Raw genomic sequence first — 26,063 nt, forward strand, 5'->3', positions numbered from 1 at the left:
CCGTCCACCACACAACCTGGGATCAACAGTTTTCCGACGACTCTTCACTCTGCAAGGGACAGGATGGACAGCCCCCAATAAAATGTCCCTTTCTCCCCCGGACCCTAGATCACAACAATAGGGGACAGGAAATAATATGCCAACACACAGTACTTAGACGAACGAGACAGTACAAGGGTCAAACCAAAAACCACCTTGGATACAAAAACTACACCACAACTACAGAGGGAACACCAACGGGAAAGGAGATAAATGATAAAGCGAGGAAGGGAAAAACCACACCAAATACACTTAGCTCAGAACTCCAAAATACCACGATCCGCTCTGTTTGTCTGTATGAAATGCTTTCACCGACACTTCCCTAACAGACCGGCAGGCATTTGAAGGAGTCCCACTACTGCAGCATTGATTGCAGCTGGGCGAGGCTGGACCTCGTCTAGCACAGAGAGAGAGAGTTAACTCCCTCACTGCCGAAAAACACAAAACACCAAAAACTCAGCTGCGAGAAGTCAGGCTGTATAATCGTGACGATCTTCGTGGCGACACACCCGTGACAACTACACCATGAGTGCTACTTCATAACAACAACATCTACACTGCCCTGGAGCTAAACTCTACCTGTGGAGAGCTAAACCAACTCTGCTGCATTCACACCAGCTCCACAGGACCTGCTCCTCAGCGGCGGCTCCACATAGCCGCATACCACAGGTGGCGTCACGAACTGTATATAAGAACTTTAATTCCCCTGTAAATATTCTCCTTTTGATTGACCGCCCTGGGTCACGGACCGGGTCACCCCCACTGTGACATCTCCCCTAGCAACGACCGGCCTGGCACCGATTACCCCACAGTCCAGGGGGCGCGTCAACTTTGGCGTCACAAACAGGATATGAACCCACCCGTTATCACCGGGTATTGTGCTCCTAGACACTGTATTGTATACTGAATGTGGCGACAACAAGAAACCGCCTCCCATCATGGGCCGGGTTCCAGAATGGCGCCAAAAGCGGGGCCCGCCCCGAGCAGCAGTGACCATGTATGTGGATGTGTCCATCGAGCTGGGGGGACCGCCCCTAGGTGTGGCCCACAGCAAGTTGCCATGGAACCGCCCCCGAAAGGGGAGAGGAGAGAAGAAACCTGTGAGACAGGGCGGAGTCTCCAGCAGTCTAGACAGACCGCACCCGGCAGGCGACATGGTGGAGAATCCGGAGCAAGCTCCCGTCCATGACCTGCAGCAATCAGCAATGCCTCTCACCCTGGAGGAGGCAATGGCGAAGTTATCCCTGGAGGATACCGAGTTCCTCCATGCCGAGATCCAGGAGCTGGGCCGGAGTATGGAGAGGGCTCAGCAGGATGCCATCGCCGGCTGGAAGGAGGAGCTGCTGGGGAAGATCGTGACCCGGCAGCAGCCAGCGCTGCAGTCCACCAGCAGCGCCCCAGCCCCGGAGGAGCCTGAACAGAGCCAGGAGGCAGAGGACGGCACAGGCGCGGCCGCAGGAGCAGGTAAGAAGAGACTCCCTCTCCCGGGCGCTGAGAGTGCTGACCTGCTCCCGGGCCCCCTGGCGGAACCTCCGATCCCGGGTGCCTGCTCCTAGGCCCCCTGGCGGAACCTCCGATCCCGGGCGCCTGCTCCGCCGACCTGCTCCTAGGCCCCCTACTGGAGCCACCTGCCCCCGCCTACGACTGGTCCGCCAAATTCGAAGACCAGCAGAGACTCCCCATGACACCCGCACCTGCACCCCAGGTTATCTGCCAAGAAGGAGAGGAGTTTCGGTGGGACAACCGGGAGGGGGACCTCATGGGGTTCCCGCGGGAGACCCAGGCCCTCAGGAGGGAGGAGTACTGCAGACGGGAGCTCCTGCAGCTGGAGAAGGAGCGTCATGACCGGCAGGTGCAGTGGGAGAAAATGGAGGCCCGGAACATGGCAGCCAAAACCCGGGCCCGAAAAGCAAGGTCCACCAAATCCAGTCCTCGTCTGGACGGGGTAGTGGTGAAGTTCGACCTGGACGCCGGGTGGGGCTTCGTCAGAGAGCCGCAGATGGATCGGGACGTTTTTGTTAATCGGCGGGACGTCGAGCCCCATCTCCAACATGGGCATCCTGGCCGAGACCTCTACCCCGGTGACCATGTCACCTTTACCCGCCACAAGGGCGAGCGCTGGTTGTATGCCCTCCAGGTGTACAGAGTGGTGAAGGAGAGAAAGGACATGCCCCCGCAGTACGAGGTCAGCCTGTAGAAACCAGGAGTTCCCCCGGAGGGAGCCCCACTCTTAAACTGTTTTAGTTAATTGGACTGTATATAGTTACCCAGAAAGGTACCGCAGAGACACTGCAAGTTTGTTTATGTGTGTGTTTACGTAATCACCCGGTGAGGGTACCAGAACTTGTAGGCTGAGGACTGTGAGCAGCCAAAAACTTTACTGTAAATAGTTGTGCTTCTTAAAGTGCCCCTTATTGGTTTTATATAACAAGACTGACCTCAGAACAAAAACCCGTTTGGCGTGGCCGAAGACGTGGTCCAACGCCTGGATCATCTATGCCCTGCAGCCACGCCCAGGGCCTATGTTGAGGGTTTTCGGACTGGTCCCTCATGTTCATCAAAGTGCACCTTACCAGTGAAAAGGACATTCGGCAGTAAATGTCACTGTATTTGATTGAAAATGTTTGATATGGGAAGTGTTTTATTTGCTTGAAAAATGTTTTATATGTGTGAAGAAGGAAAATGTGTTCTTTAAAAAGTTTCATATGGCAACCTGTAACGTTTAAGAAGTGTGCCTCCCATAAAGGGAAGAAAAAGGTTTGTTTATTATCTTCTATGTGAATGCATTCTAAAAGTTTTTGTAAGTCTAAAATACCTTGTTTTTACTCTGTTCCAGCTCGCGGACGTGCTGTGTTTTACCAGGGGGGTATGTGGGGCCCCTGAGGGTTCGGTCGCCACAGAGGTACTGCATCTCACCCAGAGGTGTGGTACCTCACTCCCAGGTAAGGAAGGAGTACTGCCCGGGACCCTAACACCAGCATTCAACACTACACTACTCCAGACCAGCTGGAGGGGCAAGATGTGTCACGCTTCCTGCTGAGCCCTGTCCCTGGCTGGAGTGGGGGGAACCAAGAGAGGGGGAACCATGTAGTGGGTGTGGGTGGAGGAAGTAAATCAGGGGAGCACTTGTAAGGGATAGTATATAGAGGGAAGCCATCTTGGGTGTGTAGCCAGTCAGTCAGAGGAGGACAGTGAGAGGAGCAGGAGCTCTGTAGGAGCTCTGCTCAGGAGGGCCTAGAGAGAGGCCCAGGACAGACTGAGGAGGAGAGGAGCACTGGATTTGGACACTAGGTGTGAGGTGCAGGGAGACGGCCAGAAGGAACACACAGAAGGGGGTCCCGCTATGTACTCTAGAGGTACCTGAGAGGAGCAGGAGCTCTGTAGGAGCTCTGCTCAGGAGGAGGGCCTAGAGAGAGGCCCAGGACAGACTGAGGAGGAGAGGAGCAGGAAAGGCTCCAGGAACGTAAAAGGGACCCCAGGGGTACGGGCACTGCTGGAGGCCACCCGTACGCCCGAATCTGCCAGGCGGTGGAGGTGTCAGGCCGCACAGAGGGGACCGGTCCCTAAACTAGCAGAGTTCTTTAAGCCTCAACTAGGAAACCGGAGGCTGCAGTATTTCAGGTACTGCAGCCACAATCCACATCTGTCTCACCAAGAAGGTGGCCACTTAGGACCCAGGGGACAGAGAAGACGTCACCCTGCAAGGTCCGCGGTCACTGGATTGGAACACTAGGTGTGAGGTGCAGGGAGACGGCCAGAAGGAATACACAGAAGGGGGTCCCGCTATGTACTCTGGAGGTACCTGAGGGTTGGCTGAACTCCTCCCTGAGTAAGCACAGGACGACGTGGGAGGTTACTGTGGCGCCCCTGAGGGTTCGGTCACCACAGAGGTACTTCATCTCAACCAGAGGTGTGGTATCGCACTCTCAGGTAAGGAAGGAGTACAGCTCGGGACCCTAACACCTGCATCCAACACATACCCGCAGTGGGGGGTAGGGCGATATTGCTCCTAAGGGAGAGCACAGTCCCGGTTCCCTAGCTGGGGGGCAGGAACTATGTAGTGGGTGTGGGTGGAGGAAGTAGCTTAGAGCAGCACATGAGAAGAAGGTATAAATAGGGAAGCCATCTTAGAAAGTGAGTTCAGTCAGTCTGAGGAGAGAGAGAGAACAGTCTACAGTGAGAGGAGTGGAGCAGGGCTCTGCAGGAGCTCTGCTCAGGCAGAGGGCCTGAGGAGAGGCCCAGGACTGAAGGAGAGGAGAGAGGGAGCAGGAATGGCTCCAGGAACGGAAGAAGGGACCTCAGGGGTACGGGCAGTGCTGGAAGCCACCCGTACGCCCGAATCTACCGGGAGGTGGAGGGGTCAGGCCACACAAAGGGGACCGGTCCCTCAACTAGCAGAGAACTTTATGACTCAACTAGAAATCGGAGGCTGCAGTATTTCAAGTCCTGCAGCCAACAGTCCATATCAGTCTCACCAAGAAGGTAGCTATAGAGGACCCAGGGGACGGAACAGACGTCGCCCGACAAGGCCCGCAGGTACCGGATTGGGATACTTGGTATGAGGTGCAGGGAGACGGCCAGAGAGAGGACACAGTAGGGGGTCCTGCTAAGTACTCCAGAGATATCTGAGGGTGGACTGAACCCCTCCCTGAGTAAGCGCAGCATGACGAGGGAAGTTACTGTGGTACCTGTAACTTGGACTGCAACAACTGTGAGTAAAGACCCTGAGGACTGCACTTCCTTGTCTCTGTGATTATTGCTGCGCCATCAACCTCTGCACTACAACGCCCAGCACAACCTATTACATCTACACTGCCCTGGAGCTAAGCTCTACCTGTGGAGAGCCACACCATCCCTGCTGCAGTAACATCAGCTCCAGAGGACCTGCTCCGCAGCGGCGGCTCCCTTAGCCGCATACTACAGGTGGCATCACGAACTTTATACAATCACTATAAATCCTCTATCAATATCCCCTATTGAATGACCGCCCTGGGTCACGGACCAGGTCACTGCCACTGTGACATCTCCCCTACCGACGACCGGCCCGGCACCGAATACCCCACGGCCCAGGGGGCGCGTCATTACCCTGGCCCTGGTAACTTGAAGTCTGAAAATCGTGAGTAAAACTCTGAAGACTGCACCCCACCGTCTCTGTCAGTTATTGCTGCTGCGCCATCACTCAATGCACTCAGGGGTGGATTAAGAGTAGCAAGGGCCCCGGGCAGTTTAGAAGGCACGGCCCCCCCCCCCCACACCTGATTTATCACGTGACATGTCACATGATCCCCTGTGATAGATCATGTGATAGTTCACGGGAAATTAATTTGGCACAATATTAATTGTGCTACCTCATCTGAGAGCAGCACAATATTGGGGCAGATACCCTGATTCCAGCGATGTGTCACTTTTTCAGCTGCTTGTTGTCATTTTGAGAAAATCACCGTTTTATCTGCTGCAGATCTAGCAGCTCTCTGAATGCTGCGCTCTGTATAGCCCCACCCACACCACTGATTGGCAGCTTTCTGCCCATGCTCAGTGTACACAGAAATCTACTGATCAGTGATGGGGGTGGGGTCCTACAGAACTTACTAGTCATCTAGTGATAATTACCTTCTGACAAATCAATGATTTTATCAAAACAACACTAAGCAGCCCAGTAAGTGACACATTACTGGAATCAGTGCCTCTAACCCTACATTATGCTGCTCTCAGATTAGGTGGCAAAAACCTGATGACAGATTCCCTTTAAAGGAGCTGTAAACACAAAAAAAGTTTGTATTAAAAAAATACAAGCCATTTGTGAAATTAACTTTTTTTCATTGTTAATTCACATTAGACTGTATCTTCAACACTTTTGTCAGCAGGTCTTATTACAGACTCTGAATAGGGCAGCTCTCTCCCTCTCCCTCAGCAGAAAGTCACAGCATGGTTAAAAAACGGGATCTTTTATGATTTTCTCATAATAAATAAAAAAGGACATGCAAGTCCTCCAAACTATTTTCCGTTTCTCTATAGGGGAGGTCCTAAATCTTTCTTGTTCTTTAGTTGATCACATGTCAAAAAGGCAAAGCATTTACTATGAACTCGCCTAAAAAAATATACACTGGGAGAGTAATATCATCATCTGCATGTAAATATTCCTTGACTCTAAGGGCTCGCTCACACTGTCATATAACACGGCCGAATGCTATGTGATGTTTTATCGGATAGGACTCGGCCCTATGTTATACTATGGGACAGTGCAGATCTGCGATTATTGGCATGAGAAAATAATCTCATTCGATATTCGGACCATGTGCACCCATACAAGTCTATGGGTGCACGTAAAACATTGGACTGCACTCGGATGTCATCCAAGTGCAGTCCGATGAACACTCACAGAGACTATGGAGAAGATGGAGAAATTAAGTTCTCCATCTTCTCCATATCTGTGCTGCGAGAGAATCGGATCACACTCAGTTGAAGCTCTTACAGAGTTTGAGCCGAGTGTCATTAGCATAATTGGCCCTATTCTCTTGCATGAGAGAATATATGGCTTAGTGAGTGGACTCTAAAACTGAATAGTAGTGACGGACAGGCACCTCACAAGCGGAATCCATGTAGCTCTCAGATGTCATGTAGGTAGGGCTTCATTCCATGGGGTAGGGCTTAATTTGAAGGTATATAAAAAAAATGGACTTCAAATAAAAATTAAATGAACACAAAAAGCACTAATTGAATTATTTTTTTCGTATTTATGTTTGCAGCCCCTTTAAAAACACTTTGAGGACCAAGGCACATATATGTCCCATAGTTTTAAACTGGAAAAAAATTTGATTGAATAAAATTTAAGGTCCTCGAAGGTTTAAGTAGGTCATAAATTCATATGAATACTTGCTCATACAATTGCACATGCCAAAAGATGAAGAAGAACAGAATCAAAAATATGACATTAAGTGGAGCACTTACAGGTATTCAAGGTGAAAGAGACCAGCAAAGGCATCGTCTCGAATGACAGTAAATGAGTTAGAATTCAGCAAGCTGAAAATGAAGACAGCAGGTTAGAAGCGAACCAGACTTTATGGTGCTCAGATTTAGTCAAGCAGAATTTATTGACTGCTCTTGCAAAGCACTGAGACTCCCGCTGTGTATAGATGGCGCCGTGCGGCCTCTCGCTGTGTATAGATGGCACCGTATAGATGGCTACGTGCAGCCTCCTGCTGAGTATACGTGTATAGATGGCAACGTGCAGCCTCCTGCTGAGTATACGTGTATAGATGGCTACATGCGGCCTCCTGCTAGGTATAGATGCCGCACGGCGCTCCCCCAGTTACAGCAGGAGGCCGCACAGCGCCATCTATACTCAGCGGGGGGCCGCACGCAGCCATCTATACACAGCAGGAGGCCGCACGGCGACATCTATACTCAGCGGGGGGCCGCACGTAGCCATCTATACACAGCTGGGGGCGCACGTAGCCATCTATACACAGCGGGAGGCCGCAAGTAGCCATCTATACACAGCGGGAGGCCCCACGTAGCCATCTATACACAGCGGGAGGCCACACGGCGCCATCTATACACAGCAGGAGGCCGCACGTAGCCATCTATACACAATGGGAGGCCGCACGTAGCCATCTATACTCAGCGGGAGGCCGCACGTAGCCATCTATACACAGCAGGAGGCCGCACGGCGACATCTATACTCAGCAGGGGGCCGCACGTAGCCATCTATACACAGCGGGGGGCGCACGTAGCCATCTATACACAGCGGAGGGCGCACGTAGCCATCTATACACAGCGGGGGGCCGCACGGCACCGTCTATACACAGCGGGGGGGCACACATAGCCATCTATACACAGCGGGGGGCCACACGGCGCCCCCCCAGAGACATCAGGAGGCCACACGGCGCCAAGTATACTCAGCAGGAGGCCGCATGCAGTCATGCACACACACAAACATATACAGACACGCATAAACACATTTGAAACACAAAAATACATATAAACAGAAATCACACAATGACATCTGCCCACACACACACACACCTGTCCACACCCACACATGCGCACACACACACACCTGCCCCCACACATACACACCTGCCCACACACACATGCCCACACACACATCTGTGTGTGTGTATGTATAGTGTGTGTGTGTGTATAATTTGTGTGTGTGTATTTTTTTTTTAAGTTAAAAACAAGTAAAATGCATGTGGCATCAATATCAAGACTCCAGATATAAGGGCCTATTCACACTGAATTTTGCAATGCATTCATCTCCTCTTTCCAGGCTTCCATCTAAATCCCTGAAAAATGGCATTCAGATGGGCCTTGACATAGCCATTGATTTGAACAAAGTCAAACCGAGGCTAAAGTCTGAATCTTCAGGCTCCATTTGCTCTGCTTTCAGATGTCTCATTTCAGACAGCACAATCCTGAATTTCAGGGATTCAGTTGTAAGCCTTGTGTAAAGACCTGAATGCAGCGCTGAATGTAGTGTGAATAGGTCCTTACATCCTACACCACCTCAGGGGATTGTTGTTATGGAGTATTGCCCCTGGGTGGCCGCAGTTATGGCCACCACCAGGGCTCGCGGTCACCCACCCTAGCTTTGGTATTCTGGGGAGCTGGTATAATGAATATCTGAGAAGAGCCCTAGAGAAGCCAGAACATTGGACAACCAAGAGGTGGTGGCCTCAAGTCAGGTGTAGTGTCCAACAGGGCAAGACTTTCTAACCTGCCCACACATCTGCCCACACACACACACACACACACCTGTCCACACACACACCTGCCCACACAGACACACACACACACCTGCCCACACACACACACACACCTGCTCACACAGACACACACCTGCCCACACAGACACACACACAGCTGCCCACACACACACACAGCTGCCCACACACCTGCCCACAGACACACACACACACCTGCCCCCCACACACACACACATCTGCCCCCACACACACACATCTGCCCACACACACACACACATCTGCCCACACACACACACACATCTGCCCACACACACACACACCTGCCCCCCCCCACACACACACATCTGCCCACACAGACACACACCTGCCCACACAGACACACACACATCTGCCCACACACCTGCCCACAGACACACACACACCTGCCCCCACACACACACACATCTGCCCACACACACACACACATCTGCCCACACACACACACACATCTGCCCACACACATCTGCCCCCACACACACACACATCTGCCCACACACACACATCTGCCCACACACACACATCTGCCCACACACACACACATCTGCCCACACACACACACACATCTGCCCACACACACACACACACATCTGCCCACACACACACACATCTGCCCACACACACACATCTGCCCACACACACACACACATCTGCCCACACACACATCTGCCCCCACACACATCTGCCCCCACACACAGACACATCTGCCCACACACACACATCTGCCCACACACACACACACACATCTACCCACACACACACACACACACATCTGCCCACACACACACACACACACATCTGCCCACACACACACACATCTGCCCACACACACACACATCTGCCCACACACACACACACATCTGCCCACACACACACACACATCTGCCCACACACACATCTGCCCACACACACAACTGCCCCCACACACACACATCTGCCCCCACACACACACACATCTGCCCACACACACCTGCCCCCCCACACACACATCTGCCCACACACACACACATCTGCCCACACACACACACACACATCTGCCCACACACACACACACACATCTGCCCACACACACACATCTGCCCACACACACATCTGCCCACACACACACACATCTGCCCACACACACACACACATCTGCCCACACACACATCTGCCCACACACACATCTGCCCACACACACACATCTGCCCACACACACACACACATCTGCCCACACACACACACACATCTGCCCACACACACACATCTGCCCACACACACATCTGCCCACACACACACACATCTGCCCACACACACACACATCTGCCCACACACACACACACATCTGCCCACACACACATCTGCCCACACACACACACATCTGCCCACACACACACACATCTGCCCACACACACACACACACCTGCCCACACACACACACACACACCTGCCCACACAGACACACACCTGCCCACACAGACACACACACAGCTGCCCACACACACACACAGCTGCCCACACACCTGCCCACAGACACACACACACACACACCTGCCCCCCCACACACATCTGCCCCCACACACACACACATCTGCCCACACACACATCTGCCCACACACACACACACATCTGCCCACACACACACACACATCTGCCCACACACACACACACCTGCCCCCACACACACACACACACATCTGCCCACACAGACACACACCTGCCCACACAGACACACACACAGCTGCCCACACACCTGCCCACAGACACACACACACCTGCCCCCACACACACACACATCTGCCCACACACACACACACATCTGCCCACACACACACATCTGCCCACACACATCTGCCCACACACACACACATCTGCCCCCACACACACACATCTGCCCACACACACACACATCTGCCCACACACACACACATCTGCCCACACACACACACATCTGCCCACACACACACACACATCTGCCCACACACACACACATCTGCCCACACACACACATCTGCCCACACACACACACACATCTGCCCCCACACACAGACACATCTGCCCACACACACACATCTGCCCACACACACACACACATCTGCCCACACACACACACATCTGCCCACACACACACACACACATCTGCCCACACACACACATCTGCCCACACACACACACACACACACATCTGCCCACACACACACACACACATCTGCCCACACACACACACAACTGCCCACACACACACACATCTGCCCACACACACACACACACATCTGCCCACACACACCTGCCCCCCCCCCACATCTGACCACACACACACACATCTGCCCACACACACACACACATCTGCCCACACACACATCTGCCCACACACACACATCTGCCCACACACACACACATCTGCCCACACACACACATCTGCCCACACACACACACACATCTGCCCACACACACACACATCTGCCCACACACACATCTGCCCACACACACACATCTGCCCACACACACACACACATCTGCCCACACACACACACATCTGCCCACACACACACACACACATCTGCCCACACACACATCTGCCCACACACACACATCTGCCCACACACACACACACACATCTGCACACACACACACACACATCTGCCCACACACACATCTGCCCACACACACACACATCTGCCCACACACACACACATCTGCCCACACACACACCTGCCCACACACACACATCTGCCCACACACACATCTGCCCACACACACACACACATCTGCCCACACACACACACATCTGCCCACACACACACATCTGCCCACACACACACACATCTGCCCACACACACACACACATCTGCCCACACACACACACATCTGCCCACACACACACATCTGCCCACACACACATCTGCCCACACACACACACATCTGCCCACACACACACACATCTGCCCACACACACACACACACCTGCCCACACACACACACACACACCTGCCCACACAGACACACACCTGCCCACACAGACACACACACAGCTGCCCACACACACACACAGCTGCCCACACACCTGCCCACAGACACACACACACACACACCTGCCCCCCCACACACATCTGCCCCCACACACACACACATCTGCCCACACACACATCTGCCCACACACACACACACATCTGCCCACACACACACACACATCTGCCCACACACACACACACCTGCCCCCACACACACACACACACATCTGCCCACACAGACACACACCTGCCCACACAGACACACACACAGCTGCCCACACACCTGCCCACAGACACACACACACCTGCCCCCACACACACACACATCTGCCCACACACACACACACATCTGCCCACACACACACATCTGCCCACACACATCTGCCCACACACACACACATCTGCCCCCACACACACACATCTGCCCACACACACACACATCTGCCCACACACACACACATCTGCCCACACACACACACATCTGCCCACACACACACACACATCTGCCCACACACACACACATCTGCCCACACACACACATCTGCCCACACACACACACACATCTGCCCCCACACACAGACACATCTGCCCACACACACACATCTGCCCACACACACACACACATCTGCCCACACACACACACATCTGCCCACACACACACACACACATCTGCCCACACACACACATCTGCCCACACACACACACACACACACATCTGCCCACACACACACACACATCTGCCCACACACACACAACTGCCCACACACACACACATCTGCCCACACACACACACACACATCTGCCCACACACACCTGCCCCCCCCCACATCTGACCACACACACACACATCTGCCCACACACACACACACATCTGCCCACACACACATCTGCCCACACACACACATCTGCCCACACACACACACATCTGCCCACACACACACACACACACACATCTGCCCACACACACACACACATCTGCCCACACACACACACATCTGCCCACACACACATCTGCCCACACACACACATCTGCCCACACACACACACACATCTGCCCACACACACACACATCTGCCCACACACACACACACACATCTGCCCACACACACATCTGCCCACACACACACATCTGCCCACACACACACACACACACATCTGCACACACACACACACACATCTGCCCACACACACATCTGCCCACACACACACACATCTGCCCACACACACACACATCTGCCCACACACACACCTGCCCACACACACACATCTGCCCACACACACATCTGCCCACACACACACACATCTGCCCACACACACACATCTGCCCACACACACACACATCTGCCCACACACACACATCTGCCCACACACACACACATCTGCCCACACACACACACACATCTGCCCACACACACACACATCTGCCCACACACACACACATCTGCCCACACACACACATCTGCCCACACACACACACACACACATCTGCCCACACACACACATCTGCCCACACACACACATCTGCCCCCACACACACACACATCTGCCCACACACACACACACATCTGCCAACACACACATCTGCCCACACACACACATCTGCCCACACACACACACACATCTGCCCACACACACACACACATCTGCCCACACACACACACACATCTGCCCACACACACACACACACATCTGCCCACACACACACATCTGCCCACACACACACACATCTGCCCACACACACACACATCTGCCCACACACACACATCTGCCCACACACACACATCTGCCCACACACACACACACATCTGCCCACACACACACACACATCTGCCCACACACACACATCTGCCCACACACACACACCCACATCTGCCCACACACACACATCTGCCCACACACACATCTGCCCACACACACACACATCTGCCCACACACACACATCTGCCCACACACACACACATCTGCCCACACACACACACATCTGCCCACACACACACATCTGCCCACACACACACACACATCTGCCCACACACACACACACATCTGCCCACACACACACACATCTGCCCACACACACACACCCACATCTGCCCACACACACACACACACATCTGCCCACACACACACACTCACCATCCCCCGGCTCCATTCCTCCTGCCTGCTCTCTCTCCTCTCCGGTGGTAAGTAGCAGTACAGGCCGGGCGCGCACTGCGTGACGTCAGAGCTATGAGACACGGCCGCGCACAGGGCCGTGTCTCCTAGCAGTGACGCAGCCGGGCCAGCACAGGGAAGTTAACTGCTGCAGTGCTGGCCCGGCCGATGAAGAAGTAGCGGAGGCCGCTGCTGGAGGAGCGGTCCGGGGCCCCCCCTCCCGCCACTGCTACCGGTATGTGCCGCGGCGGCCCGCACATATAATGAGGGCAATCCGGCATTAGACACCCCGCTCGGGGCCCCGGGCGGTTGCCCGGATTGCCCTCATTATAATCCGCCTATGACTGCACTACACTACACCACGAGTGCTACTTCATAACAACAACATCTACACTGCCCTGGAGCTAAGCTCTACCTGTGGAGAGCTAAACAAACTCTGCTGCATTCACACCAGCTCCAGAGGACCTGCTCTGCAGTGGCGGCTCCACATAGCCGCATACCACAGGAGGCGTCACGAACTGTATACAAGAACTTTAATTCCCCTGTAAATATTCCCCGTTTGATTGACCGCCCTGGGTCACGGACCGGGTCACCGCCACTGTGACATCTCCCCTAGCAACGACCGGCCCGGCACCGAGTACCCCACGGCCCAGGGGGCGCGTCATATATGCTTATCATCAGTTTGTTCAGTAAAAAAAAGTTTATTTTTGGATTCTTGTCTCCCTCATTCAGCGTTACTTGGGTCCTGGTCTGCCATGTCAAGCGGCAGCATGCGGTCTGCAGTGGCATATTGCTACAGCCAGAATCCCCATTTTCCTGTAGCATGGCAGGGCACGGAAACGAACCTCAACGATGGCCCCACCATTACAATGCTACTTCAGGAAACTCACGAGTTGTGGTCCACAGAGGAAAGGAGCTTTTACACAGGCAGATTTTTCTGCCTAAAAAGTTGTTGATCAAAAATAAACCAAATTGATCGGTACTTGTTTAATACCCTATTACATCGGCAGGTGCATCTGTTTGAGCAAACCATTAGTAACGTGATTGTTAGATCTCTATACAATTTGCATATTGTTGGCAACAGCACATCACTTGTTCACAATGATGACTGTTAGATTCGCATTTGGGCTTTTGGCAGCCGGTTGCTCCGGACAAAGGCTGATCCCCTGAAAAAGAAACCCATAGCATTATCCCTTCTTCACCAAACTTTACAGCTGGCACAACACAGTCAGGCGGGAAAGGTTCTCATGGTATTCATCAAACCCAGACTTGTACATCTAAAAGAAAAGTGTGATTCATCACTAGACAGAGCATATTTCAGATTCTAGTGGTGGTAACTTTATACCACTCCATCCCATTGGCATTGTGCTTGGTGATGTAAGGCTTGCATGCAGCTGCTCAGCCATATAAACTCATGACACGATGTTCCTGGTGAAAAGCTTTTGTGTAGATGTTAATACCAGAGAAGATTTGGATCTCAGCATTTCTTGAGTCAGCAGAGCGTTTTATGCTCTATGCAGATCGGCACTTGGCGGCCCTGCTCTGTAATGTGTAAAAGCTGACTATATAGCTAGATGCTTGATTTTATACACCTCAGTCAATGGGAAAATGAAGTTAAAAACCTGAATTCAATGACTACACAATATCCACCTTCACCTTGAGGATTCCCCACTGCTCCTCCTCCAGTGCAGCCGGGCCCCCGTTCGCCTCTTCTGTCTGGAAGGGTTTGTGTCGGTTGCAGTCAATCACTGGCTACAGCAAAGTCTCTACGGTGGCCAGTGATTAGTTCTACAGTCACATTTCGGTATTTCTGTGCAGCATAAAGTGGTGACTATGACGCGCCCCCTGGGCCTGTGTTGTGCAGGGAATACCCGGAGCCGGATCGCTGGGGGTTGTAGTCTCCGTGGCGCTGACCCGGTCCGTGCCCAGGGTGATCAATTCAGTGGCAGCCTTATTAGTGAGATAATAGTCCGACTACGCCACCCGTGGATTGCGGCCAGTGGGGACCGCCGCTGCAAGGCAGACCGCTGAGGCCGGTGTTGTGTGTGCAGCTAAGAACGGGATGACTCCCCACGGGAGGAGTATAGCCCCAGGGCAGTTAGTGTGGATGATGGGAGTGATGGTGCACAAGCGCAGCAGGAATAACTCAGAGTCCATGCAGTGCAGTTCAGGGTCTTTACTGATGTTATAAAGCAGACCCTCCCGGGAGTACTGGCTAGCAGTAGAGGCCTGGTCAGTCTGAGAGCTAGCAGGATCTCCCCTGGCCAGGTGGAGTTGTAGGCCTCCCCGTCTATCTGTACTATTTCCTGGCTACCTTGCTGTGTGCGGGTAGAAGTAGCCCACGTCCCTGAGTATACCGTGTGGTGCTCACCCGGACAGCCGGTGGCTTGGGGCCTTCTGTTAGCCTCCGCTTCACGATGGTGGTGCTGGTCCCTTGCTTGTGACCGTGCCTCCGGGCTTCTCTGGCCAGAGGACATGGAATCCCCTGCCGGTTGGATTCAGCTGCTGGACCTGGATGTCCCCACAGCCTCGGACTCCGTGTCCGGTCTTAATGTCTTCAGCCAGGGCAAGCTATCTAGCTTCCAGCCCCTGGCACTCGCTCCTGCTCCTACAGAGCTCCTTGCTGACACTTTCCCTGTGTCTGGAACTGTCTCCAGCTCTGACTGACTTAATCCCGCCCCAGACCCAGTTTATAAGGGCAGATTCCTCCCCTCCCAGGTCTGGGCGGGCGGTGTTGCATGCTTAGGGCTCCTGACCAGAGAAACCTCCCACTTGCTCTCAGACGTAATATTTCTATTACTGTGGTAACCAGACCCCTGGGGTGCCACATTCCCCCCTAGTAAAATTTAGTACTCCGGGACTAAACATATTTTTAAAGAAACATAAATGCAGGGTATAACAATAACAAGACAACATGAAAAAGTACATTTTGTGGTCACGGCGTTTCCGTAACCGGGTGTCCATATCACCCAAGGTGAAGTTTTAAGAGAGGTAGGGGACCTGTCCAAAGAAAACCCCTTGCGTTAGCCTTGGGCGTGGCTGCAAGGCTGAAGCTAGCTACTTTGGGCCGCAAGGAGGCCACGCCAGACAGGTTTTCTCTTCCGTGGCCGTCTTTGCAAGAGGCACAATGTGCAACTATCTACAAGATTGTTCCGGTTATCCAGCGTCCATAACCTGTTAGTCCATAGAAATCTGCAGGGTAACTGAGAAACATAATTAATAACAGGCAACAACAAAAACCGTAAACATTTTCAAGAAACAGGTAAATTTACAGTGCATTACTTTATATTCTCCAGCGAGCTGGCATCTGACCTCTAGTGACTCTAGTGGACCTACGGAGCTCACTAACTGGTCCTGCACTACAGGGTGTTGGAGGTGTTATGGGTAAGCTGGGCAGCTGTCTGCGTACTCTTTGGCTCACTAGGGGCATGGCAGGCTCACTACTAGCAGAGGGTTGATCCTCCTGGGCTGCTGGTGTGGACTCTTCTGCCTCCTGGGCCGGCTGCTCTTCCAGCTCTACCTGGTCTTCTGTAGGCACTTGAGGGGCTGGCTGGAGAAAGGTGAGGACGGGCACCACGATAGCGTTGTTTACTTGTGTCCAGGACCGGGGAAAGTCTCCGAGTACGGTGCTGATCATTTCCTCCTTTTCCTCTACGGGTTGAGGGTCTTCCTGATCTTCATCCGTGCTTTGCAACTTCTCGCGGCACTTTTTCAGGTGGTCTCTGGAGACAGTGTCTGTGGTCTCTCCTCCATCCTTGCTGATGACGTACACCTTTGGATTATTGTGGCTTGAGGGCAGTACGGTGTACGGGTCCTTTTCCCACTGGTCGTCCAACTTATGGAGCCGCCTTTTTCTTTTCAAGACCTGCTCTCCAGGTACCAGGGGAACAGTGGGAGCATGTTGGTTATAAGTCCTCTCCTGCCTTTCTCTTGCTTGACAGACACTTCGCTCGACGCTCTCCTGTACTTTCCGGTACTGCTGCTGCCGTTCTGTATCCCAGTCTGCCTCTGGCGAGGTGTCCTCGGGTGTCAGGACTCCCATATCCAGGTCAACAGGCAGCTTACCAGGTCTTGCTCGCATTAGGTAAGCCGGGGTACAGTTGGTGGAACCTACCGGGATGTGGTTATACAGGTCCACCAGATCGGGCAGTTTCTCAGGCCACAGACTGCGTTCTTCCAGGGGCAATGTTTTTAGCAGATCTATCACCACCTGGTTCATCTTCTCGCAGAGTCCTTTGGTTTGGGGGTGATAGGGCGTTGTTCTTATCTTCTCGCAGCCATACAGGTTGCAGAACTCCTGGAAGACCTCCGCTTCGAAGGCTGGTCCTTGGTCCGTCAGCACTTGGTCCGGGTACTCGTGTGGGCGGCAGAAGTGCAGCTGGAAGGCTCTGGCTGCTGTCTGAGCCGTCAAGTCTTTGACAGGGACCACCACCAGGAACCGGGAGTAGTGATCCACGATGGTTAGGGCGTAGACATACCCGCTTCTGCTTGAAGCCAGTTTAACATGGTCCAGAGCGACCAGTTCCAGCGGCTGCCTGGTGAGGGTGGGCTGCAGGGGAGTCCTCTGGCTGGCACGGTCCCTCCTTCTTAGATTGCACGGGCCACAGTCTCTACACCATCTCTCAATGGCTCCTCTCATGCCTATCCAGTAGAACCGTTCACGCAGCAGGAACTCCAGCTTCTTCCATCCAAAGTGCCCTGCCCCATTGTCGTAGGCCTCCAGCACCATAGCTGCGTCCCGTCTCGGTACCACAACCTGCCAGATCAGTTCATGTGTCCAGGAATTAACCATTCTGCGGCACAACTTCTCCTTGTAGAGAAACAGTCTGCTTTTTTCCGTCCACAGTTGCTTGGTCTCTTCCGGAGCGTCTGGGTCCAGGCGGGCGTCAGCCTGGGTCAGCATCTCCTTCACCAGACGGACTGCGGGGTCACTGTCTTACGTCTCCGCCCAGTTGTAGTGGGGTAAGGGGTTGAACGTAGCGGATCGCTGGCCCCTCACACGGTGGGAATACTGGGTAATCCCATGACGGTGGAACGCAGGGAGTTCGACCTCTTCCAGTTCTTCTGGATCTTCCCCTCCGTCCGGTAGGTTTGGCATCCTGGACAGGGCGTCCGCGTTGGTATTGGAGCGTCCTGCCCGGTATTTGATCGTGAACTCATAATTGGACAGGCGGGCCATCCATCTCTGCTCCAGGGCACCCAGTCTTGCAGTGTCCAGGTGTGTCAACGAGTTGTTGTCCGTGTACACGGTGAACCTGGAAGAGGCAAGGTAATGCTTAAAACGTTCGGTTACCGCCCACACCACTGCCAGGAACTCTAGCTTGAACGAGCTGTAATTCTCAGGGTTTCTTTCCGTGGGTCGCAGTTTTCGGCTGGCGTAAGCAATTACCCGTTCTCTCCCCTGCTGGATCTGGGACAGTATGGCTCCTAGCCCGATGTTGCTTGCGTCCGTGTGGAGGATAAAGGGCTGGCTGTAATCAGGGTACGCCAGGATTTCATCCCCCGTGAGGGCCATCTTCAGCTGGCGGAATGACTCCTCTTCCAGCTTTTCCCATCTGAAAGGTGGCTTCTGGTTTTTGGCCTTCCTGGACTGGCCTACCAGGAGGTCCTGCATAGGAGCTGCCTTCTTGGTAAAACTGGGAATGAATCTTCGGTAGTAGCCTACCAACCCGAGGAACTGCTGCACTTCCTTTATGCTGGATGGTCTTGGCCAGTCCTTAATCACGGTGATCTTGTCAGGGTCGGGGGCTACTCCGTCAGCACTCACCACGTGTCCCAGGTACTGTACCTTTGGCTTCAGTAGATGACACTTTGAGGGTTTTACCTTTAGGCCATAGTTTGCCAGGGCTTCAAACACTTCTGCCAGGTGTTCCAGATGGTCCTCATAGGTATTGGAATAGACGATGACATCGTCCAGGTATAATAGGACCGTCTCGAAGTTCCGGTGTCCCAGACAGCATTCCATCAACCGTTGGAAGGTTCCTGGTGCGTTGCAGAGCCCGAACGGCATACAGTTAAATTCGCTGAGTCCCATCGGGGTGGTGAATGCGGTCTTCTCCCGGTCCGCCTCTGCTACAGGAACCTGCCAGTACCCGCTAGTGAGATCCAAAGTAGAGAAGAAGTTAGCAGATTTTAATGCAGCTAAGGACTCTTCTATCCTTGGTAACGGGTACGCATCTTTGTGTGTGATACGGTTGACCTTCCTGTAGTCTACACACATTCTCATGGTGTTGTCTTTCTTTTTCACTAGGACTAGTGGAGCTGCCCAGGGGCTACAGCTGTCCCTAATTACCCCAGCCTCCTTCATGTCTTTTAGCATCCCCTTGGCATGTTGATAGTGTGCAGGGGGTACGGGTCGGTATCTCTCCTTTATGGGAGGATGGTCTCCCGTGGGGATGTGATGTTCTACCCCCTTTACTCGCCCGAAGTCCAGCAAGTGTTTACTAAACACTCTCTCGTACTCTTGAACCACCCGATAGACTCCCTGTTTTTGGTGTGAGGGAGTGGAGTCAGTACCCAAATGCAGTTGCTGACACCAGTCCTCCATTGGTTTCTTAGAGCCGTTACCTTCCTCTGGTTGAGATGGAGGCAAGGGTTCCACGGCCTGTACAGAGTTCTGGTTGATGGTGAACAATTTGGCTAGCGTGGCATACCGGGGCAGGTATACTTCTCTCTCCCCGATATTTATGATGCGGACGGGCACCCTCCCATGGCGTACATCGACCACCCAACGTGCTGTCAAAATGGTGGGCCTACTGTCTGAGTAGACGGGTTCTACCATTGCTTGGTAGTCTCTACCTCTTAGACCAATAGCTGCCCGGCACCAAATCATCATCTCACTTTTCGGGGGCATGGCAATAGGGAACGGGTCACACATTCTCACGCCACCAATCTCACTACCAGATAGTTCCACCTGTTGCCGTTTCATCAGTGCCCAGATCTCTTTTTGGAGGACACGCTGCTGGCTGGAACTGGCGTTCTTGGCAACCTGTTGCAAAATAAGAATCACCTCTGCAAGACAGTTTTCGATTACGTTAGTACCTAGGGTTATTTTTGGGTGACTCTCGCGACGGTCAATGTCCACAATGACCAGTCCTTGTGCCGGCAGTTCAACCTTACCGACCTTGATGGTCACCTCTTTAAATCCTATCTGTGGCACGGGCTGACCATTGCTGGCGATAATGCTCAGGTCGTCATCTGGGTAGCGGGTTATGTCCGAGTCATTCCAGTACCAATTGAAGAGCACGTACGGGATGGTAGTCACCTGTGACCCAGTGTCTAGTAGGGCACTCATAGGAATGCCATCCAGTACCACAGGCAAGACCGGACGTCCCCCTACGTATTTATCACGCCAGTTCAATGGGCCTGATGATCTTATGCCTGGGGGTTGGCCCTCTACCCCAGGTTGTGCCCTTTTAATTGACAGTACCTTGCCATATGTCCGGGTTGATTGCAGCGCGGCAGATGGGTTGTCCGTCCTCGTTGTATCGGTCGCTGGGTCTTCCTCTGGCCGGTGGGGTCCTCCTCAGTCGGCGCCACGGGACGTCCTCCGGTCTGGAGAAGAGACCTGTAAAGACTGCACAGTTCTGGTTAGCGCTGCAACGCTCTTAGTCAGCTCTTGGACCTGATGGTGCAGGTCTGTAGCCGGGTTATTGTTCAAAGCCAGCGCATCAGCTCCCACAGGCCCTGCAGACAAGGGCGCCGCGTCCTGGTGATAAGTGATAGCAGGGCGCCTGTGGGTCACAGCGCCACCTGGTGCCGGTTCTCGGAGCACCTGGATGGCTCTGTCCTTGAACTGTGCAAAGTCCAGGTCAGGGTCCTGTAAGGCCATTGCCCGCAACTGGGTTCGGTGGGCATTGCACAGTAGACCCTCAATATATTGTTCGGTCAACAGCTTGTCTTCATTCCCCACGCTGTCAGGGTCTACCTGCTTAATGGCTCTCAGGGCCTCTTGTAGGTTTAGAGCATAGTCTCTTATACTTTCATGTGCCCGTTGTTTGCACCCGTAAAATCTGAGCTTTATTTCGGCTGAGGTTCGGGTATCAATGTGTCTTTCAGCCGGGCTAGTATTTCTCTGACAGTCCTCTTCTTCCTAGGTGGCCAGGACTTTACCTCCCTTTGGGCTGCCCCGATTAACTGGGCCACCAGGATGCTCACTTTTTGCTCTTCCGTGAGGGGGTATACCTGGAAGAGGCTATCCAGTCTTTCCCTAAAGTCACTTAGGGTATGTGACTCCCCTGAGTACTGGGGTAGCCAGGTTGCCCCCGGGATATAGGGCATGGTGAATGGCATGACCGCAGCAGCGGTTGCGCTGGCGGCCGGTGTGGCGGTGGAGCTCCCCTCGGTATCCGACATCCTCCTTCCCCCCTAGTGGACCGTGGCCTACCTTGCGATGCTCTTCTTCCGTAGGCCGCAGTCGATCGTCGGGGTTGAGGACCTTGCGTCGCGCTCCTGTGACATCAGCGTCGCTCCCTCTCCCTTCCAGGACCTTGCGCAGCGTCAGCGCGTGGGGCGGAGCTTCGGATCTCGCGCGCTTTTGGCGTCCACGCCCCTCTTCTTCCCGCACGGCGTCCCGAAGATGGCGTCCAATGGCGGGAAGCGGCTGCGGATGGCGGGAAGACGGCAGAAGATGGCGGGAAACGACCCAAGATGGCGTCCGATGGCGGGAAACGACTCCGGACGGCGGGAAACTTCTCTCAGGTAAGTGCAAAAGTCTTTTTTTCAGGCACGCAATACCCATTGGGGCGGGTTGGTTTGAATCCTGCCGACTACGCCAAAGTTGACGCGCCCCCTGGGCCTGTGTTGTGCAGGGAATACCCGGAGCCGGATCGCTGGGGGTTGTAGTCTCCGTGGCGCTGACCCGGTCCGTGCCCAGGGTGGTCAATTCAGTGGCAGTCTTATTAGTGAGATAATAATCCGACTACGCCACCCGTGGATTGCGGTCAGTGGGGACCGCCGCTGCAAGGCAGACCGCTGAGGCCGGTGTTGTGTGTGCAGCTAAGAAAGGGATGACTCCCCACGGGAGGAATATAGCCTCAGGGCAGTTAGTGTGGATGATGGGAGTGATGGTGCACAAGCGCAGCAGGAATAACTCAGAGTCCGTGCAGTGCAGTTCAGGGTCTTTACTGATGTTATAAAGCAGACCCTCCCGGGAGTACTGGCTAGCAGTAGAGGCCTGGTCAGTCTGAGAGCTAGCAGGATCTCCCCTGGCCAGGTGGAGTTGTAGGCCTCCCCGTCTATCTGTACTATTTCCTGGCTACCTTGCTGTGCGCGGGTAGAAGTAGCCCACGTCCCTGAGTATACCGTGTGGTGCTCACCCGTACAGCCGGTGACTTGGGGCCTTCTGTTAGCCTCCGATTCACGATGGCGGTGCTGGTCCCTTGCTTGTGACCGTGCCTCCGGGCTTCTCTGGCCAGAGGACATGGAATCCCCTGCCGGTTGGATTCTGCTGCTGGATCTGGATGTCCCCACAGCCTCGGACTCCGTGTCCGGTCTTAATGTCTTCAGCCAGGGCGAGCTATCTAGCTTCCAGCCCCTGGCACTCACTCCTGCTCCTACAGAGCTCCTTGCTGACACTTTCCCTGTGCTTGGAACTGTCTCCAGCTCTGACTGACCTAATCCCGCCCCAGACCCAGTTTATAAGAGCAGATTCCTCCCCTCCCAGGTCTGGGCGGGTGGTGTTGCATGCTTAGGGCTCCTGACCAGAGAAACCTCCCACTTGCTCTCAGACGTAATATTTCTATTACTGTGGTAACCAGACCCCTGGGGTGCCACAACTACATTTCATGTTCAAGGGTTGTCATGTGTTTAGACTGATCAGCCCCTTCTATAGGAAAAAAAAAGAAGTTTAATAACTGCATCGAGCAATAGACATGCTGCAACTTATGGTTTATAATGCACTGCATTACCAAATGTGGACTGAGATATTTTCCAATATTTGTTTTCCATACGTAATTAGCTAAAGCATGAACAAATGTATCCTGAATTATTTGTAGCTCATTGTTCTCTAATATATTCATTTTCAGCTGCGAAACTGTGAATTTCCTGATTTTGTCCCATGAGATTTTTTAATGTAGGAAACAAGACATTTTCTCTTAAAAGGACATGGGTGTAATAAGGCTGTATAAAGCTCACTCATAAGGACATTGGAAATGCAATGTGTGCCCGAGTGCAAATTTTTACACAGTTAAAAAAAATCTTCCCTTAACATTGAAGTGGAGTTGACACAAAGAGTGTCCATCACTCTGGAGGACCTGTCCTGTCTTACATTGCTCAGGCAACCAATTTATTTGAATGGCTACTGAGTAATGCTTAACCAATTGTGGACCGCCCATAAACAATAAATGTCTGGGCGATTTACATTCTACCCTGCAGAGACTGCATAATAGAGTAGCTGCATTTCATCGTATAGCTGTGGGAGCAGGGAGCCATAGAGAAGGCCTTTCTGATCACTGTATACATAGTACTAATCATGTACTGTGTCATCTCTCCCTCCATCCTCCCCAGTTATCTCACCTCCTCCTCAGAACTATTTCTCAACATTCAATCCTTTGCCTCCAAACACAGACCACATCACGCGCTCTCCTGCTCCCACCTACTAACACTTTCTTTGCTCCTCCTCACTGCTGACGATATCTCCCCAAATCCTGTCCCTCCTCACCACATCCCCACAGTCACCTCCACCTCCTATCCACGATCTATCACAAACTCTCACAACCCTTCTAGCCTCATGCACATCCACCCAGCCCCCGCATCCCCAGTCCCACTAACAGGAGCCCTCTGGAATGCTCACTCCGTCTGCAACAAACTTTCCTACATCTTTGATCTTTTCATCACTAATAAAATTCCTTCCTCGCCATCACCGACACCTGGCTCCCCCCTTCCCTGACACTGCCTCTCCAGCTGCACTTTCGTATGGTGGATTCCACCTTTCCCACACCCCCCGCCCCATTGGCAAGCATGGTGGAGGAGTAGGTTTTCTCCTGACAGATAACAGCATTAATTGTATGACTTAATATTGAGCACAATTAAGTATCCTGACATCCCCTGTATACAGTATGAGACCCTACACACAATATGAGCTGCCACATAATCCTCCTATACACAGCAGGAGGCCACACGTAGCCATCTATACAAAGCAGGAGGCCGCACGTAGCCATCTATACAAAGCAGGAGGCCGCACGTAGCCATCTATTCACAGCGGGAGGCCGCAGGTAGCCATCTATTCACAGCAGGAGGCCGCACGTAGCCGTCTATACACAGCGGGAGGCCGCACGTAGCCATCTATACACAGCGGGAGGCCGCACGTAGCCATCTATACACAGCGGGAGGCCGCACGTAGCCATCTATACACAGCGGGAGGTCACACATAGCCATCTATACACAGCGGGAGGCCGCACGTAGCCATCTATACACAGCGGGAGGCCGCACGTAGCCATCTATACACAGCGGGAGGCCGCACGTAGCCATCTATACACAGCGGGAGGTCACACATAGCCATCTATACACAGCGGGAGGCCGCACGTAGCCATCTATACACAGCGGGAGGCCGCACGTAGCCATCTATACATAGTGGGAGGTCACACGTAGCCATCTGTACAAAGCAGGAGGCCGCACATAGCCATCTATTCACAGCAGGAGGCCGCACGTAGCCATCTATACACAGCGGGAGGCCGCACGTAGACATCTATACACAGCAGGAGGCCGCACGGCACCATCTATACACAGCAGGGGGCAGCACGTAGACATCTATACACAGCAGGAGGTGCCCCACAGATACAGCCAGAGGAGGCCGCACGGCGCCACCCCAGATACAGCAGAAGGAGGCCGCACGTAGCCATCTATACACAGCGGGAGGCCGCACGTAGCACCTATACACAGCAGGAGGCCGCACGTAGCCATCTATACACAGCGGGAGGCCGCACGTAGCCATCTATACACAGCAGGAGGCCGCACGGCGCCATCTATACACAGCAGGGGGCAGCACGTAGCCATCTATACACAGCAGGAGGTGCCCCCCAGATACAGCGGGAGGCCACACGGCCCCCCCCAGATACAGCGGGAGGAGGCTACACGCAGCCATCTATACACAGCGGGAGGCCGCACGTAGCCATCTATACATAGTGGGAGGTCACACGTA

Source organism: Phyllobates terribilis, unplaced genomic scaffold, assembly GCF_046119375.1.
Source record: "Phyllobates terribilis strain yellow unplaced genomic scaffold, ASM4611937v1 Scaffold_7__3_contigs__length_470593459, whole genome shotgun sequence".
Taxonomy (NCBI): Eukaryota; Metazoa; Chordata; class Amphibia; order Anura; family Dendrobatidae; genus Phyllobates; species Phyllobates terribilis.